Consider the following 20196-nt stretch of genomic DNA (forward strand, 5'->3'; position numbering starts at 1 on the left):
AATGTGAAGCCGTGGAGTTGGGCCCACTTAGTCAAACCTTGAGTCAGTCATTCTGACTCTCCACATCCAATCATAGAATCAAGTTGATTTTACATCCTTCGTATCTGTATCAATTGACTTCTTTTTATTGCATGCTATTCCTTAATTCAGGCCTTCATCATTTTGTCTTGCCACATCAATTTCTTAACTAATCTTCCTGTGTTCAGTATTTTTTTAAGTCATTTTTTACTACTATTTGAGAGATCTTGCTAAAGGAAAATGTAAATTTGATTGTTAGCCATACTTTGCCTGTAATCCTTCAGTGGCTCCTCAGCCTTTCAAATGAATCCAAACTGTTACTCCATCTGTGTCCAAATCCTGGCTTTGCCAGTTACTAGCTATGTGACTTTGGGCAAGTCATTTAATCTGTTTCTCAGCTTCCTCATCTGTAGAATGGGGATAAATAGTCCTCACTTCATAGGATTATTATCATGAGCCCTTAGAATACTGTTAAGTCCTTAGAATGCTTTAGGAATATCGTAAATGTTTCTTATTATTATCATGTTACATGATGTATTTTGTGTTTTAGTTCTTGCCTTATATTTTATCATTATCAACCCCAGAACCTGTGCCTTATGCATGCCAAGCTACTGGTAGGCCAAACAGCCACTTTTTAGCATAGCTAAGGACGATGGGGTATTATTAGTCTGTAAGGGTTGCAGTTGTTAGTAATGTCTTCAAAAGTAAAGAATTAATTGTGAACTTTAAAACATATTGGTGTATAAAGAATGATAGTATATTCTGTTGCCCTGGTTTCTGGTTTTTTCTTCAAAATAAAAGGCAATGTGAGTTAGATTATTGCCTAATTCAGGCAATTTAAAATTTATTTTCTTTGCCTTGTTAATACATTTTTATGTTTCTAACTTAGATTTCCCCCTTGGTAATCCAACATTTTTATCATCTCACTTAACTTAATGAAAGACCCATTTGATTTCGTATATTTTTTTTCACTTTTATTCCACAAATCCAAATTTTCTCTCCTTTTTAGGTAATTTTTTTTTTTTTTAACATTGCTATTGAGACAGTTGAATAGTTGCATTATATGATCTGGAAGTCTCTTTGACAGACATATGTTTTATTTACATACTAATGTTTATACTTGAGGTTGGGTGGCTAGTTTATTTCCACTGCTTCAGTTGGTTTTCCAAAGTGGTAGATGATACACATATGGTGATTTATATCAGTGTCTCATTCCTCCCTCAAGGAGGAGAAATAATGTCCTGTTTTTACCAAACTGAGACAAGGATAAATGTTACCCAAACCTATGGTATAGAAGTGGAAGGATGATAGCTGAGGTATCAGTCCAGACTTTAGAATGTAATTTTTGTAGGAGGCTCTATTATTACTATAGTTTGCAACCACTAATTTAGCCAGCATTTACCTTCATGGAACATAATTATTCATTGTGGAGAACCTGAAAGTAGCTATTCTGAATATTACCTTTATTTGGTTGAAAACCCATTTTCTGGAGTCAGAGATAGCCTATGTTTAGTTTTACATAGTATCTATTTAGAACCACTCAGGACAAGAATAGTTGCTCTACTATTCTGTTGTCCAAGGAAGACCTTTCTGAAAAGATGACATGATCTTATTTATTTGAAATTCTGTATCATCTTTTCAATAAACTGTCATTTTCCTCCAAAGGTAGTAGGTCCAAGGTTAAATAAAAATATCTTTGAGGCTTTTTTCCCCCCAGAATGGTACTCTTACTTTAAGTATGATCATTTTAAAAAAATAAATAATTGCTTTTATTACAAATTAACACAGGTATCAACCGACCTGGTCCTCTTCCCTAAAATAAGGAATTATTTAATAAGTACAGGTTATTGGTTACTTCCGATTTTAAGTTCCATTTTCTGAAACAGAATGTCTTAGTTGACAACATGTCAATTAAATAACTTTGTTATTGGTAGTTTAAGTTTGTATGTATAAATGATTAGGTTTCTGTTTTCTAGTCAACTAAACAGGGTATTTAGGTTAATTTAAAAAAATATATAAGGCATTTTTGTTATTAATTAAAGTAATAAGTTGTTTGCTTATTTATTTTTAATTTTGAAATAATTATAGGGGCACCTGGGTGGCGCAGTGGTTGAGCATCTGCCTTTAGCCCAGGGCGTGATTCTGAGGTCCTGAGATAGAGTCCCATATCAGACTCCCTGCAGGGCGCCTGCTTCTCCCCCTGCCTATGTTTCTGACTCTCATTCTCTCTCTCTCTCTCTCTCTCTTTTTTTAAAAGATTTTATTTATTTATTCATGAGAGACACGGACTAATAGAGGCAGAGACATAGGCAGAGGGAGAAGCAGGCTCCACTCAGGGAGCCGGATGTGGGACTTGATCCTGGATCCCAGGATCACGACCTGAGCTGCAGGCAGGCGCCCAACCGCTGAGCCATCCAAGCATCCCTCTTTCTGTGTCTCTCATGAATAAATAAATAAAATCTTTTAAAAAATTATTTAAAAAATTATAGATTCACAAGAAGTTGCAGAAATAGTGGAGAGGGCCTATACCTTTCACCCAGTTTCCCCTAATGGTTACATCTTATGTAACTTCAGTACAGTATTAAACAGGAGATTGACGTTGGTACAGTATGTGCCTGTGTAGTTCTATGCCATTTTAATCACGTGTGAATTCTATAACCAACACCACAATCAGGTACTATTGAAGAACTCTTCTGCTGTTACAGAGATTGAATAATGCCCCCTTAGTCATAAATTTTGTCTTGTCAAATATAACTAAGGAGAAGGACATCGATTATTGGATCAGTAATTTCACTCTTTAACCTTTTGTAGTAGTTCAGAAATTCTTTTGGCACATCTTGAAATTTTTATGGAAAATTGTAATTAAACTTTGTTGTGAGAATTTAAAAATTGGCAAGCTTTACTTAATTGAGGATTTATAATATTAATGACCATTAAACTTTTTAGTAAAAATTAGTAATGTTGAAAATTTCTGTAAAGAAGCATGTAAGAGGGACGCCTTGGTGGCTCAGTGGTTGACCGTCTGTCTTCGGCTCAAGGTGTGATACCAGGGTCCCAGGATCGAATCCTGCATTGGGCTCCCCTCAGGGAGCCTGCTTCTCCCTCTGCCTGGGTCTCTGCCTCTCTCTCTTTGTGTCTCTCATGAATAAATAAATAAAATCTTAAAAAAAAAAAAAGCATGTAAGATTTAAATGAATTCAAAGCTTAAGTGATATATTTCTTGCCAGACAAGAAGTATGTTAGAATCTGTATTAGATAAGCAAAATTGCAATTATTCTGATGTTAGTTTGGTCTTTAACAGTGTTAAAGCAAATTTGTCAGATGAATTGATAGTGAGCTCATACCGTAGTTTTATTTTGATTTGTTGTAAGGGGACTCTCTCTAGAGAAAATCAGTTCAAAGATTGTTTCTAGAGAAAGAATCTTTAGAGGAAGAAAGGGGTTCTAGATACTCTTGTTACTCTGGGTACAAGACAGGACCATCAAGTTAAAGGCTGATTACAGGACTGGCCTTTGCCTTCACTTTATCAACTGTGTAAGTTATGAAGCCTGTCTTCAAAGACAAGGCTATTAATTTAATATACTACTGATTATTGTAGACATTGGACAACAAAGATCTGCTTTAAACAGGCTAACAAAATATTTTGAAATATGATACCAGAAAAGATCTATCATATGGGCTTTTTCTCCTTTGAGTTTGAGATAGTTTTTTTATGCACACTGATAATTTTCTTTGAAAATATCAATTAAATTCTAATTTCTTTCATGACAAAAATATGATAAGTATTGGTAGTACTTTCTGATAAGTCAGATTCATATTTAGAGAACTCTTTGGCTAACCTGAAATTTCACTTTCTTCCTGGTGCATTTTTTTTCCTCTTTGGATTTATCTGTTGCCAGCTTTTTATTTATCTTGGTGTACATTCTAAAAAAATAGTGCTTTAATCAAGAGTTCTTTGGCTTCAAAGAAGGTTGTTGTAGGGATCCAGCTGTTTGGGGTTGTGCAAAAGGGAGATCTGTCAGGAATCTGAGAAGCTAGTCTCTGGCTCTCATTCTGGGATATATGGTTTCTTGTCTTGCCTTCTCTTTTTATGTCTGCATTATCAAGCTTTGTTACTTCTCATTCCACTTCTGTTTGCCTTACTGTAGTTTTACATGGTTTCTGCTACTTTGTAACTTTGACTTGCAGGTGGATTTGGTTTGCCGCTGGTGCTGACTTGAACTGTTTTGTCCTTTTTTTTTTTTTTTTTCATGAGAGACACACACACACACATACAGAGAGGCAGAGACCCAGGCAGAGGGAGAAGCAGGCTCCATGCAGGGAGCCTGATATGGGACTCAATCCTGGGACTCCAGGCCCATGCCCTGGGCTGAAGGCAGGTGCTAAACTGCTGAGCACCCAAGGGTCCCCTTGTTTTGTCCTTTTAAAGCTTGTTTACTCTGTTAGTGGTGACAGTGTGCTTCTTTTAGTTCAGGTGCTGAGAGAGAAATCTGAATGCATGACCATGAGTTAGATGTCAATTCTATTCCATGACCTTGGGGGTAGGACACAGGGGAAAGTCACCTTTTATATAAGGCTAATACTTTTTGGGTCCTCTGCATGAGGAGGATTCTCTTGTAGGAGATGAACAGGGCACTCAGTTAAACATGTCAAGTATAGCAGTGCATGTTTAGGTACTCTGTGGGATACAAAGATTAGTTGGATTTAATCCTTTTCTTCAAGGATCAAATAATTTGTAGGAAATGGCAAAAGTCTCCCAGAGTAATTTAGTGTTAGCTTTTTATGTTAGTTACCTCAGGCAAACCAGAAAGATGACAGAGTAGGACTATAGAACTAGGCAGGATTAAGGAAAGAACCAGAGATAACACTAGAGACATGGCTGTTCTGTCTCAACAATTTGAATCACAGACCTGCTAAAGCATGAAATTATCCTAAAGCTATTCTTTTAGGATCCTAGTTATTGCTATCAAGGAGCATCCCTTGTTGACTAAAGAGGCTTATTTTTCGGTTCCACCTCTTATCAAGTACACAACCTTTTGGCTACCATTTGCCCCATCACTGAGGTCAAAAGACATCTTGAAAGAACTATTTCAGAAATAGGAACATTTTCATAGATACAGTCTATATGGTGACAACTCTACTCTTAGAAAGTGTCTTTCATATCTGACAAGCTTTTGTGGTAAATTAGGACAGAGACAGGATATTTGTGCCGCCTTACTCTAGAGGCAATAAACAGGAATTTTCATATGGTGAGCCTATAGTAGTGAGCATTTTTTTTTTTTTTTAGTACAGTTCTGGCAACATAAGAATGACATACTGGGTTGACCCAGTGTCTCATCAACACCATATGTTATATTTAAATTTTTTTTTTTAATTTTTTTTAAATTTTTTTATTTATCTATGATAGTCATACAGAGAGAGAGAGAGAGAGAGAGAGAGGCAGAGACACAGGCAGAGGGAGAAGCAGGCTCCATGCACCGGGAGCCTGACGTGGGATTCGATCCCGGGTCTCCAGGATCGCGCCCTGGGCCAAAGGCAGGCACCAAACCGCTGCGCCACCCAGGGATCCCTATATTTAACAGAAGATCCATGATATCAGGCAAACGAACTACAAGTTTTTTCTCCCTGTGTCAAAATTGAAGTTGATATGGATTTCAGGGCTAAAAACTCCAAAGCCAAGTCTTAATTATGTCAACCAAACCAAGACTGAGATTTTAGAATTAAGCATAAGTCAAGCATAGGCAATGAAAACTTGGAAGATCAGTTTCAGATTATAAAGCCATAGAAGATAAACAGTTGGGGAGTCATAGAGTTCAAATACTTAGGCAACACAGGAACACAGTGCATCTCAACTTTTGTGCAAAAGAATTGCCTGGCAAATGTATTAGAATTTTTGTTTTCTGAACTCCACTCCCAGATCTTTAAAATCTCAGATGGGCCCAAGAATATGTCCTTTGTAAGCCTGCTGGGTAATTGTAATAAGGTGGTCTTCAGAGTGTTTGGAAAATGGATAGACATAGACATATCTACTGAGAACTTATGTGCTTGGTTTTCTGGTAGAATACTTAGTAATCTTAAATGCCTATATAACTCTTGTAATGTTTCCTCCCTGACGTGTACCTGCCTTTCCATATCCAGGGACACCTGGGTGGGTCAGTGGTTGAGCGTCTGTCTTTGACCCAGGACATGATTCTGAGGTCCTGGGGTCAAGTCCCACATCAGGCTCCCTGCAGAGAGCCTGCTTCTCCCTCTGCCTGTGTCTCTGCCTCTCTCTCTCTGTGTCTCTCATGAATAAATAAATAAAATATTTTAAAAAATAAAAATAAATATTTCATATCCATACTATATAACTGCTTATGCCACTAAATTGTGCCATGAGATGTGTTTTGGTCAAGAATGGCAGTTTTTCTAGATGTTATATTTAATGGTTAGTGTTATATCCCAAACCATTTAGTCTTTATGGTTATATGTTACATTTATTTTCTTAAATTTTTATATTTTTATGTACCAGCTCTTTAGACCATCCTTCCCCTTCCCTTCTCCCTATTCCTACTCCCCGTTAGTCCGTAAGTTCTCCCTTATTCTAGTTTTCTAGATCTACTAAGCAAGGTCTTTTTTAAAACGTATGTGCTTTGGTATATCAACCATCTCATGAACCTTTGCCCTCACAAATTAATTTCTCACCTTTTAAAAATATCTGTCATCATTCTTCTCAGAGTCTTAATTTATCCTAGAATATTGAGCTGGTTGAGAACATGGATTTGGGAGCCACACTATGTGGGTGTAAATCTGACCTCCACAACTTACTCTGTAAGTGCATAAACCACTGTAACTCCATTTGTAAATTGGAGATAAATAGTAGTACCCATATCACAGGATTGTTGTTAGTATATGAGGCAATATTTGTAAAGTGCTTAGAAGAGTGGTTGCACAGATTAAGGCACATCTTATCATTTTAGTATTAGTTGGCCTGTGTTTCTGTTTCTAAAGTATTTACTCTCTTGAATCATTAAAATTCTCATATGTTGCAAATGATATCTTCTAACTTACTTACTTTTGTTCGTTGATTTTTCTTTTCAGTTATCCTTTCGTAGGCTTTAATTGCATTTAATGCAAATGCCTATTTCCTTTTGGTTAAAATTCTTTCTATCCAGATCTTTTTCCTTCCGTCATCTTTTTAAAAATTTAGCTCCAGTCTTGGAGTTCTCAGATTTTAAACCTTTAAAACACCCTTTTAGTACTTTCCTTTTTATACTACTTTCCTTCCTCCTCTATCTAATTCATCTGCAGTGTTCTGCTGATTCTTTCACCATCACATCTCTTAGATCATTCTCTTTTTACATCTATAGTTGCCATCCTCATCACTTCTTGCTGCGATGATTACAGCAGTAAAACTGGCCTTTCTGCCTCTTCCCTACTCTATTCCATGGTGCACAGTACTGTTAGAATAATTTTCATCAAACACTTTTCATCAAGTCATTCAAGAAGTTGCTGTACCTTAGTTTGAATTGTGTTGTCTTCCAATTTTAATCCCTTTGCTTTTTTTTTTTTTTAAGTTTTTTTCCCTCCCTTACTGGCATCCTGTTTTTCTTGTTCCTAAAGACTTTTTCTCAATTACATTCAAGTAAATTACCTTTTTTTCCTGCTGTATGTTTTCAGCTTTCATTTCTTGGTATTTGCTACTTTCCCCACTTAATGTCTTTGTATATCCTTATCTTGACAGTTAAAACTTTCCAATGAACCCTGTCACACTTGAACCAGTCATTTACTCCAAATATAAGCTGTACCTATGCACCCAGTTAATAGTATATACAATTTGTATTTACTTGCAACGTATATCACTTTGTAAATATTCTGGTTTTTGTTTCATGTGTATGAATTGGATTCTAGTTTAAGTGAAACGTCCCTGAGTCTCCTATTGACTTACTCCCCTCTGCATTCTTTTCCCTTCCCCTTTAATTTTCATAGTTTGTTGATTGCTTCTCATTCATCTATATATAAGTGTGTGTGTGTATATATATTTCTAATTGAATTTAGTTTTTATTTTTTTAGAGAGAGAGAGAGTGTGAGTGAGGGTAGGGGCAGGGGGAGAGAGAGAATCCCAAGGAGGCCCTGCACTCGGCATGGGCCAACACACGGTGCCATCTCATGACCCTGAGACCATGACCTGAGCAGAAATCAAGAGTTGGATGTTTGGTTACATGTTATATAAGACATAAGCCTAGAGTTTAAGTACTTCATAGTTTGGATTTAATAAGATCTGAACCCAGAGGTACCAGTATGATGGCTTTAGAATAGTTGGACTTGCTACTTGGTACTGCAGGGCTCTAAAGGCAGGTGTCACAGATAGAAGGAAAATCAGGCATATCATTTTTTATGACTTGGTCTTGGAAACCACGCAGGATTATTCTGTATTCTGCTTATTGAGGCAGTACTGCTGGCCTGCCTATGTTCTAGAGGAGGGAACACAGAATCTTCATAGGAGGAGTGGTGAGGTTCTAGAAAGATCATGTATGAAGGAAATATCATTATGCCAGTTATGAAAAATGAACACACCAGGTATAACTGCTATTCGCGATTTGGTTTACTGTTAGATCTTTTTCTTTGCATGTACAGATCATATTTTTAAATGCCTACCTAAATAATTGTATCATACTCTAACATATTTATTTAATGATATATGATGGTGTCATTACATAAAGAGTCACCTTATTTTTTTTGGATATTAAAAATGAGTGAATCATAATTTGCCATAATAGCAGACATTTGAACTTTCTGGAGTTTATGCATAGGAACCTCTCTTGACTGATGTTGGATGAGCCTGCAGTAAATGTTATGGTAAATAGGACTGAGTAGTTAAAGGTAATAAGCTTTCTCTATGCTACTCTTCCAACCATCTGGAAATTGTTTTTTAAATTTGTTTCTTTTACTGCTTCTGCATTCTCTCCCTGCTTTGACCTGTTCAGTAAGTTTGTACTTCTGTTTTGATCCCAGAAAAGATGTGCTAGAGATGAGAATATTATCATATATAAAGTTAAGCTATCTTATTTGGCACCTTACAAATTCAAGAATTTTTTTTTCTTTCTGTTATGTATAGAAAAGCCATCTTAAATAATTTTTTAAAAGATTTTATTTACTTATTCACGAGAGACACACAGAGAGAGAGAGAGAGAGAGAGCGAGCAGAGACACAGGCAGAAGGAGAAGCAGGCTCCATGCAGGGAGCCTGACGTGGGACTGGATCCTGGGTCTCCAGGATCACGCCCTGGGCTGAAGGCGGCGCTAAACTGCTGAGCCACCCGGGCTGCCCGTCATCTTAAATTATTTAATTTGAATTAGTAGCTTATCAGTTAATCAAAAAAGTTGGTTATAGTAAAAATCATTAAAACCTATTACTTAAACATTTTACTTTAATCAAAATACATAATTATACATGTATTCATCAATTGTTTGATACAGGGTAGTGGTTCTCATTTGGGATAATTTAATTGTCACTGCTGGGTGGGGGTGCTGCTGTTGCCATCTAGTGGGTAGTAAAGAAGTCCAGGGATGTGCTGCTGAACATCTTAAAATTCACAGGTCTGTATTGCTCCCCCTCCTTCCCTTACAATCCCCAAAGAATTCTTTAGTCCAAAATGTCCATAGTGCCAAGGTCAGGAAACCTTGATCTGAGGTTAAGGCCTTTTCTTGGTATATGAATCCATAGATTGGCACTATACATTAGATTTTCATGCATAAACCATACCCATATGTATTATTTATGATTTTAAGTTTTGATTTTTTGAAAATGAAAGGAGACCTTAAAGATGCTTATTATATAATCTGTGAATCAAATCAATCTATTATTTTCCCCAAGTTTTGGAGTAGACTCACCTACACCCAATTCAACTTTAATGAATATTAAATATTATATACTTATGTATATAAATATATAATGATTTATTTTTCTATTTGTATCTATTTATATATATAAGTATAATAGGTTTTAATTAAATTATCTATTATACCAAAATATTCCATCAATTTTTTCTATTTAATTTTTATAAGAACAATTCTTCATACTCATATTGTTGGTTTAGATAATATATAATTAAATTTCACAATTGCATATAACAGTGAGAGATATAAACAGAGAGAGATATAAACATATATAAACAGTGAGAGAACAAACCAACCTGTTCTTGGTTGGCACAGAAAGGAGTATATGAGATAGTAGCTTTTAGCATCCTATATCTGTTTTAGAAGGGGAATTTAGAAGGCACTGGTTGATTGGAATAGTTGCTTAAGTGGAGATTGGCTAAGAGCTTCTAGGTGAACAGTAAGGACCCAAAGAATTTTTTGTTGTTAAAGTTCACTGAAAACCAACTTAAAGTTCACTGAAAACCATTTCTTACATAAATGAACAAGCCAGAACCATACACACACATAAAACGAACATAAACAAAAAAACCCCACAAACATAAAATAATGTTATATTACAGTAGAATTTTGTCTTACCCCGCACTGGTAGAATTTGTGATGATAATCATGGAGGATAAAGCACGGAGACAATGCCATTGGTGACCTTTAAAAGAAAGTAATGATCTTCAATAGGATTTTGGTGATCTTGGGTGTTTGGGATTATCAGGGAGCCTTTTCTATCTAAAAATCAATTTTATTGTTTTGCTGAGTTCCAGTCCCTTTCATGAACTACATTTAATATTTTTTTATGTGTCTCAAAGACTCTTCCCAGCTGGCTGTTTCCTATTTAACAACTCTATTTTAAGCAGGTTAACTTCCATGATTGTCGTGTGTATTTCTAGATTACCTTAATCTGGACCTTTGCATATTAAACCCCATCAGCCAGTCTTCTGCTTTTTACCAAAACATTTCTTATGCTTTAAAATACTTAAAGTCAGCATCTCAGTTTTCACTAATTAAGTAGTTGATTCAAACACTTTCAGTCTCTGTATTACTAGCACATTTTTTTAGCTTTGATTTTATGAATTTTCAGAATATATGCATAATTTTGGCTACATGAACTTGTGCAAGCTGATTTATTGCCTAATAAAATGGTATTCTTTAGAATTTCATCAGAGATTAAACAGAGAAATCTAGAAAGTGACGCTTTAGATATCCTAAAATGAGTTCTCTAGTAACCAATATCCAGTGGGAAATAGAACCTGAATACATGGTTAATCTTTTCAGAGCTAGATTATTAAGCTAAATTCAAATAGGATTGTTAAAGTTGTTAATTACTATTTCTATAGTTGAGGAAAAATATTAGCTCTTTTTTCCCTGCACTTTCTGCTAATGATGATGTTTTTTTAATCTAGAGAAATAGGAAGAGAACAATAAGAGATTACTTAGGGCAGCATGACTGGGTTAACTCTTAATGAGATTTTTAAAAATAATTTCTTGCCTTCAAGCTTACATAAAAACAAAATATATTGTGTAGAAAATTATTTTATTTGTGTATTTATGCAGTTGTCTTATATGACATTTATAAAATGTAGTACATAAATAAAAAATACTCATGGAAACATTTTTTTTTTTACTCTGCATATCCATTTCCTCTCTCTTTTCAAGCATAATAGTGTAAGTAGAGATTCTTGGGAAGAATTTTTTGGAAATGATGGTTTTGAACAAATTATCAAACTAATGATTCCTGACTTATCAAGATAATAAATTTAAGTCGAACATATTTTAAATATTATCAGAATTATTTGGAAAATAATGGGAATTTTGGGAGGAAAAATTAATTTCTTCTAAATGAAAGAGTATTTTCCAAATGAGCCATATATGTAGGGTTCAGTTTAGAAGAGGCACGGTAAACATATTCAGGCCATTTATTGAATGTGTATGGTAACCATGTTTTTCATTGTTGGTACTTGTATCAACAAGCTGTAATGTAGAATTCTTAAAAGGGAGGAACCAAAATAATCTAGTTTATCACTTGTGTCCAATAAGGAAATGAAGGGAGAAAGATGTTCTTGTTTTATTGCCAAGATAGAACTCAGGTTACTTATCTCATTTCACATTCTCTCTATTGTACTACCAGTTACCAGAGGCAACTGAAACTTTCTAATTCAGTGTGCTCAGATTTCTGCAAATATGTGATGGATATGTAGGGGATTTGAATAACTTCTGTTTTTGATAGATTTAGACTTTTAACAGTGTTTCAGTTTATTGCTTTTGATTTCATTATTTATTGAATAATACACATTGTCTAAATATTCTTATACAAGTGATATAAAAGTGATTTGTGCAGTCATTGATTTCTTATATGCCTCTGCACCTGTGTATCATAGGAGGTCTATGGGCTGCTCAGCAACTCTCTGGGATCTTAGGCAGCTTCTTTTCTATTTTTGTTTTGAGTCTCTAGCCATTTACATTATGATGTCCCTCTCCTAGAGATCTCTTAAGTAACATATATATGCTTGGTCATTGTATTGCCTGATTTAATTAATTGATAGAATTTGCAACATCATGTTGTATAATGTCTAAATAATGGTTTATATCATTTTTTGTATTAATTTCCATATGAACATAGGAACATGTTTGATTTGGCTTGTTTTTTTAATTTTAAAATGAAAATATAATCAACTTGCCTTGTTTTGACTTAGAGGACTTCCCTAGGACCATAATTTATCTGAATTTAAAGACTAGAGTTTTTCCTTCAGATTCAGACTTTTTTTGTTGAGGGAAAAGGAAGAGAATTGACGTTAATTAGGTATACACACTTTGAACTTTTATCTTTTATTATAAACTTGAAACTCTATTCATAAAACAAAAAAAGATGACCATCTATTAAAATCTGGTTATGTAGAAGGCCTTAAAATTTGATGTTAATAAATATACTTCCAGAGTATTTGGAGCATTTGAAGACATGTTTTTAAAGAAAAGTTAGTTTGACCTCCTCTGATAGGTACAATAGCCAGTTGTAGGATAATGAGAAAGCCCTGTAAATAGTTCTTCACAGTATCTGTGGCAACGCATTATGTTTTATGTTTCTAATCACTGGCTGACTGATTCTTATGTAAACTATAATAAAAATGAATGGCTAGAAAAATGAAATGGAAAAATAACTAAAGAAATGTAATATACAAGTATCCAATATTTTATTATCAGATTCAGTAGATGCAGTAATACTACTTTGTCAAATTGTTATTAGAGTTTCTAAATACATATTCTTAACTTCTGTGATTTCCTAGTAATGGACCAGTTTCATATAGTATCAGTGCCCATAAATAGGCATTGGTTTTCTAAAACTTCACTTTGAGAAGCACTGTTTTAGAATATACAAATGTCACAAATAAGTAGGCTACAAAGCTCTCTTTTTGCAGCAAATACTGTTCCTGCAAACATTATACAGGTGCCTGAACTGCTAAAGTGCTGAATGGTGTCCTGTGACCAAAAAATGAGACATGGAAACTTAGAGGAAAAACACAATTTTAATGAGATGTAATTTAGAAGCACTAATCTCCTTTTCTGTGACAATAAATTTGCCTTTCCTGGACATTCCGTGTAATGAAATCATATAATATATGTCTTTTGTGTTTGATCTTCTTGACTTAGCATAATATTTTTGAGTCTTATACATGTTGTAGCATATATTGGTATTTCATGCCTTTTTATTGCTGAATAATATTCCATTGTATGGAAATAACACATTTTGTTCTTTCACCAGCTGATGGATATTTGGGTTGTTCCTGAACTGGGAGATATTATGAATAATGTTATGTGAACATTTGCATGCAACTTTTTGTATGAGCATATTTTCATGTTTCTTGGATAGATACCCAGGAGTGGAATTGTTGGCTTGGATGGAAAACTTCTATTTAACTTTTTGAAACTGCAAAATTATTTTACATTTTCACCAGCAGTATATTAGTGTTGAATTTCCTCACATCCTTGTCGACACTTGTTATTTTCTTTTTGATTATAATCATTCTTGTGGAAGTGAAGTAATATCTCATTTTGGTACTAATTTGTATTTCACTAATTATATTGAATGTCCTTTCATGTGCTTATTGGTCATTCATGTATCTTTTGTGAAATATACATTCAGGTATTTTGCCCATTTTATAATTGGGTTGTTTGTCTTACTGAATTGTAAAAGTTCTTTATATTTTACCAGATATATGATTGTCAGATGTTTTAACTAATATTTGGCTTTTTCTTTTCTTTCTTTTACTGATATATTTTGAAGTAGAAATCTTCTGAATCTTGGTAATATTGTTCCTTATTTTATTTTTTAAGATTTTATTTATTTATTCATGAGAGATGCAGAGGGAAAAGTGGGCTCCATGCAGGAAGCCTGATGTGGGACTCGATCCCAGGACTCCAGGATCACACCCTGAGCCAGAGGCAGAGGCTCAACTGCTGAGCCGCCCAGGCACCCCTTTGTTCCTTATTTTAAAGAACCATAAGTGTGGCACCTGAGTTGCACAGTGGTTGAGTGTCTACCTTTGGTTGACAGGTTGTGATCCCGGGGTCCTGGGATTGAGTCCTGCATCAGGATCCCTGCAGGGAGACTGCTTCTCTCTCTGCCTATGTCTCTGCCTCTCTCTCTTTCTGTGTCTCTCATGAATAAATAAGTAAAATCTTTTAAAAAAATAACCATAAGGACTAATGAAATGGGAAACTTGTGGCTGGATACCTTACTCTGTTTTCGGCTCTATTTCAGAAAGGATTTACATAATCCTCGAGTTTGCTTGCTGAATGATGTATAAATAACAGTATTTCAAACCAGATATTCTCATTTGTATGTTGGGGAGCTGTTTTACCACCCTATCATTGACGGATCAACTTTTGTTGTAATTCCTCAAGCAGTCAGGTTTCGTAGTTGGAGCAACGAAAACTGACTACAGCTATTTAAGCTAAAAGTAAATTTATTAAATGGATGTTCGGAAGCTCTCAGCATTTCTGGGAAGACCAGAGAACCAGGCTTGTACAATGGGAATAACTGTTGGGGGCTGTCCCCTAGCAGGAAAACCCAGCCAGGACCCGTGCTGCTGGCATTAGACCAGTGATGCTGCTGCTTAACTTTTGTTGCTGCCCTGAAACATAATCTTGCTGCAATGATCTTTCTACTTAAGAAGATTCTTTCTGGTTGTTTGTGACACAAATTCCCAATTCACAGACTAAGTTAAATACATCTGCGTATGCTCTATTTCTAAAGGAAATTGGAAAATGAGTATTTGGCATTTTCAAGCTTGCTATGAGACAAATCCTATCTCTTATTGGTGTTTAAAAATGCTCAAGTATTTTCTATCTTAAAAAGAAAGCAAAAGCTTTCTCAACCTCATTTTCCTATCCAGATTCTGTCATCTCTCTCTTTTTTTTCTCTTCTCTGTAGATGGTATTGACTGCCCTCACTTCCATTTCCTGACCTTTCATAGACTCCCCAATTCACTATTCTCACTAATCTCCAAAACTGTCTTCTACAGTATAACTAAAATCCATGGACAAATTTCAGTCTTCTAGTTTGATATCTCAACATTTTGTCATGCCTCTTTTTTGAAACATTTACTTTCTTGACTTCTTTGATACCCCCATCTTTTGGCTTTTCTTCTTAGTCTCTTGGAGGCTGCTTCTTGCCCTCCAGATTTTTCAAGTTCCTCAAGGGTCTGCTCCAGGCCCTGTTATCATTGCACACTTCATAGGCAAGCTCATCTATTCCCATAGCCTGTTACCATTTACTAGTCCAGACTTCTCTGTTGAACTTCACAGAGAAGTCTGTATCCAGCTAGCCATCTCTTCTTGTGTGTCTCAAAGCCAACCCCAGATCACCATTTCTAGAGGCCACACTCAGGTTTTCTCTTCTTCTAGTATTGTTTGAAATGACACCACTGGGGCACCTGGGTGGTTCAGTGAATCTGCTTTTGGTTTAGGTTATGATCCCAGGGTCCTGGGATTGAGTCCGGTATCATGCTCCCCTCAGGGAGCTTGCTTCTCCCTCTGCCTATGTCTCTGCCCCTGTCTTTGTGTCTCTCATGAATAAATAAACAAAATCTTAAAAAAGAAAAATGAAATGACACCACTAATCAAACATCTGTTTAATCCTGGAGAGTACCTCTGGCTTTTCTGTCTCCTTCATACCACATCTTCTAGAATTCCATTTTAGTGAAATATAACTTTGCAAATTCATGAATTCTGTCTCTTACTCTTATAGCCCAAGCCACAGTCCACGGTGGCCTGAAATGGTTACTGTAGAATTTATAATAATACTCCCTGGTACTGGTCTTGCCCTCTTTCCCATAGGCTAGCTAGGTGAATAATGTTGCTCCTTAATCTTTTAATGGTAATCCTTTGCCCTTAGGATAAAGTCCGAACTATTTAATGTGCCTTATAAGGCTCCATAGGATACCTGCACCTACTTATCTGTGGAATTCTTTATATCTACTTTTCTTCTTGTAATTGGTATTCCAGCTATACTGAATTTTAGTTTCTTATTTGGACAGTCCTCTTCCTGCCTCTGTTATCTCATCTGCTATTTAAGTATCTTCTACTTCCCACTTCTTCCCACTTCTACTTTCCCTAAATTATAAGCCTGAATTATCAAAATGGATATTAGAAAATTATTGCAACTTACATAATAAAATCTGTGTTTAGGAACTTAAGAAATTGTAAGATCAAATATTCTGAGATCAAATATACCACCTACGTATTAAAGTATGGTCAATAGGAAATTTAACTTATCAATTAAAAGTTTATGAAATTTAATCCTATTAGAATAATCTTTTCCCACTTTAACCCCAGAGAGTCACTATTGTGCAAGGGAGGCAAATATATGAAATATGCCTTCACTCTACTTCTTTATCCTGATAAACATCTGTATCAACTTCAGCCTAGCATCATTTGAACCATAGCACTAGCGGCAGCCATTACAGATGATGTGGCAATGAAACCTCTTTGATATCCTTTTCATAAGCACGGGCTACTCATTTTGAACTAATAAATGAATGTTTTCATTTCAGTGAGAATTTTTTTTTTCCTCTGTTCTTATTTCGGTGAGAACCTATTTATTTGCTTAGAATTTATTCCACTTTATTTGAAAACAGTGTTGGCTTCAAATACCTATAATGGAAATGAAGTGCTTTATAAAAGCGCTTTAGTAAAAAATGAGTGTAGTATAAACATATGCAAGTGGAATGAAAGAATTACAAAGAAAATTTCTACAGAACACCAAAATATTGCCATTTCAGCATGTAATCAGCATAAAAATTATTAATGAGATGTTTTACATCCTTTTCATGCCATGTCTTCAAAATTATTATATGTTCTACACTTATAACACATCTCGGTTGGGATTAACCACCTTACAAGGGCTCAGTAACCACATATGGCTGGTGGGTACTTTAGTAGGCAGTGCAATTTTAAAGTTACTGCTTTATCTGAATGCTGCCTCTTCCATTTCCTCAAGTTGGTCATCTGTAGTCAGCCAAACCATCCCAGCCTAGAGTTTTCTTTGTTGGGGATTTTTAAACTGGAACTCAACTTTAAGAGCTGTTGGACTATTCAATTTATTTCTTTTGGTAATTTATATATGTCAAGGAGTTGGTCCATTTCATCTTAGTTGCTGAATTTATGGACATAGGTTTGTTTTCTTATTCTTTTAAATCTCTGTAGGAAAAAAAAAAACCTCTGTAGGGTCTTGAGTGATGTCTTCTCTTTGATTATCAAAAAACCATAACTGATGAAATGTTTGAGCTTCATTTTAGTGTATAAATATCATTTTACCACTAGCATACCAAGCTTAAATGCTTTCAGCCTTTCACTTAGTGTAAGTGTCTAAAACTAGAAGAATTGAGGTCATTCAAAAAATAGTCATTTTCTCTTTACTATTAAGCAAGCTGATGGTTACCAGAGGGGTTAGTGGGGATATGGGTGAAATTCGTGATGAGGATTAGAGTGTACTTTTGATGAGCTCTAGGTATTGTATGCAAGTGTTGAGTCACTGTATTATACACCTGAAGCTAGTATTACACTCTACGTTAAGTAATTGGAATTTAAATAAAAACTTAAGAAAAGGACAAACATAGTTATCACATGACTAAACAAATAATTTAAAAAGGTTTCCTGTTGGTGTTAGCAAAGTAATTTAAGCATGTGAATTCAGTGAAGACTACTAAAATCATAATCCAGTTTTAAACAGCAGGAGCCTCTTCTGAAGACATTATCCAAATATTGTAGCAGTTTTTATAGCATCTCTTCATACTGTCAAGTCTAAATTGAAAATTAGAGAATTGAAAAACATGGAAGTTTTTTTACTTGGCCAAAGTACCAAGAGGAAAGTGACAGAATAGAATATTGGTTGCTTAGTGTTCCTGTCATAGCCAACTTTCCTTGTGCAGTGAAGGATTAACTCTGGTAGCAGAAAATGCAAAAGAAAGATATAGGATATCCACAACCTGAATGACCTGTTTATGATTCTGGATGTCAAAAAATACACCGTTCAACTTTCTTTCAGCCAAGAACATATCCTTGAAGGGTAAATAATTTGAATTGTTATATTACCAACTCTTGTTGAAAATACCCTAAGGGAAAACAAGTAAAGCTAAAAAACTTCCTTTTTAAAAATTTTTGTATAAAATCAGTACTCACGGATCTTTGCTAGAAAAATTTAGTCTTTGTTTATCCTTTTTAAAGTTCGAAGGTAACTGTACATATGGATATTGTTTAGGTGAGTTACCATTACCTTAATTTAAAAAAAAAAGCCTTAGTCAAAAGATCTTTCAAATGTTAAATATTATAAAGAACAACCAGAGTGTTTTTTTAAAAGCTAGGCTCAGAGATGTATTGCATACAAAATTGGCTTATGAATAAACAATTATGTTTATTGTGACAAATATAGCATTTTAAAAATATTTCTTCCAAGACTTAACATTAGCCGGGTAAACTTGACAACAACTCTAGTTTCAAATCTGTATATGTTACCCTCTTATATATTGTTTATTCAGTTCACCAAATTTCTGTTAAATTCCTACTATGAACAAGATACTGCAGTGGGGCTAGGATGTAGTTGTGAATAAGACAGACTTGGTCACACCAAACCAATAAACTGTACTCATAAATTAAGACACTAGACAATATTTGTTTAAAATGTGAATACTCTATCAGTTGTATTATTATGAGAATTTTTTGTGTTAAGTTCAAATTCAACAATAACTTCTGTGATATCCAAACATGTTTATTTATACTCACACATGTTCATGCATACCTGTACATATATACATATGTGTATTGCCATGTTTGGAACATAATTAGACCGTAGTGGTTGACAGCATAGACTCTGGAGTTATGTTACCTGGGTTTGAATTCTGGATGTGCTCTTTCTAAGCTGTGTGATTTTAAACAAGTTAATATTGTCACCTGTCCCATAGGGTTAGATTGAATGAGCTGCTTGATGTGAAGCACATAGATTTAGTGCCTGTTGTATACTTAGGGCTCTGTATGGTCAACTAGTTAATTAGTATGTCAACTAATACCTGTGTTTTGCCAGAAAATAAGTGATTTTATTAATTTGAAAAAATTAGAATAAAGCTTATGAAGTCTCTCTTAGCTGCAAATGAGCTTTTTCTTGTGTTAACTGAACTAGTTACATTTGGAGTTTTTTTTTCTCCAATTCTGACCTAACAGATTCTTTCTATTTTAATTTCATAGGCCAGAACTGTGTTATATGGACACCTCTACTCTTCTTTTTTCCCCCAAGATCGATCGATCGATTATTTATTTATTTATTTATTTATTTATTTATTTATTTATTAGAAAGAGAATGTGTGTGCACACATGAGCAAGAGCATGGCAGAGCCTGGGGATGAGGGAAGGAAGAGGAAAAGAATCTCAAGCAGATGGAATACTGAGCTCAGAGCCTGACTTCGGGCTTGATCCTGCAACCTTGAGATCTTCAGCCAAAACCAAGAGTCAGATGCTTAATCAACTGAGACACCCAGGTACCCCAGGACACTTCTACTCTTAAGAGTGGTGACTCCTATTGCTACCATAAACAAAATCAGAGTTTTGTTAGTAGAGAATAAAAAAAGATTTTTAACAAGCAGTTAGCAATATCTGCTATAATTATTTTCTGTAGAATAGTATTTCTTTTTCTTGTTTTCATATCATATCAGGAATTTCCTTCCAAGCAAAACAAAAAAAGCTTGATACAAAATAAAAGTACTGGAAATAATTTGATATT

General features: G+C 34.9%; 1 protein-coding gene across 29 annotated transcripts in view; it reads left to right on the forward strand.

Annotated features, from left to right (window-relative positions):
- The window catches only part of HMBOX1 (homeobox containing 1), a 176497-nt gene that overhangs the window by 5601 nt on the left and 150700 nt on the right, over positions 1–20196 (forward strand). For 19 of the 29 annotated variants that reach the window (XM_072719615.1, XM_072719617.1, XM_072719622.1 and 16 more), the window contains exon 2: positions 19770–19954. The exons of the other annotated variants lie outside the window; for them this stretch is intronic. The gene's annotated coding sequence lies outside the window, so the exon portion shown is untranslated. The remainder of the gene's footprint in view (positions 1–19769; positions 19955–20196) is intronic. 29 annotated transcript variants of the gene reach the window in all.

The sequence above is a fragment of the Vulpes vulpes genome, chromosome 9 (genome assembly GCF_048418805.1).
Source record: "Vulpes vulpes isolate BD-2025 chromosome 9, VulVul3, whole genome shotgun sequence".
NCBI classification, from domain to species: Eukaryota; Metazoa; Chordata; class Mammalia; order Carnivora; family Canidae; genus Vulpes; species Vulpes vulpes.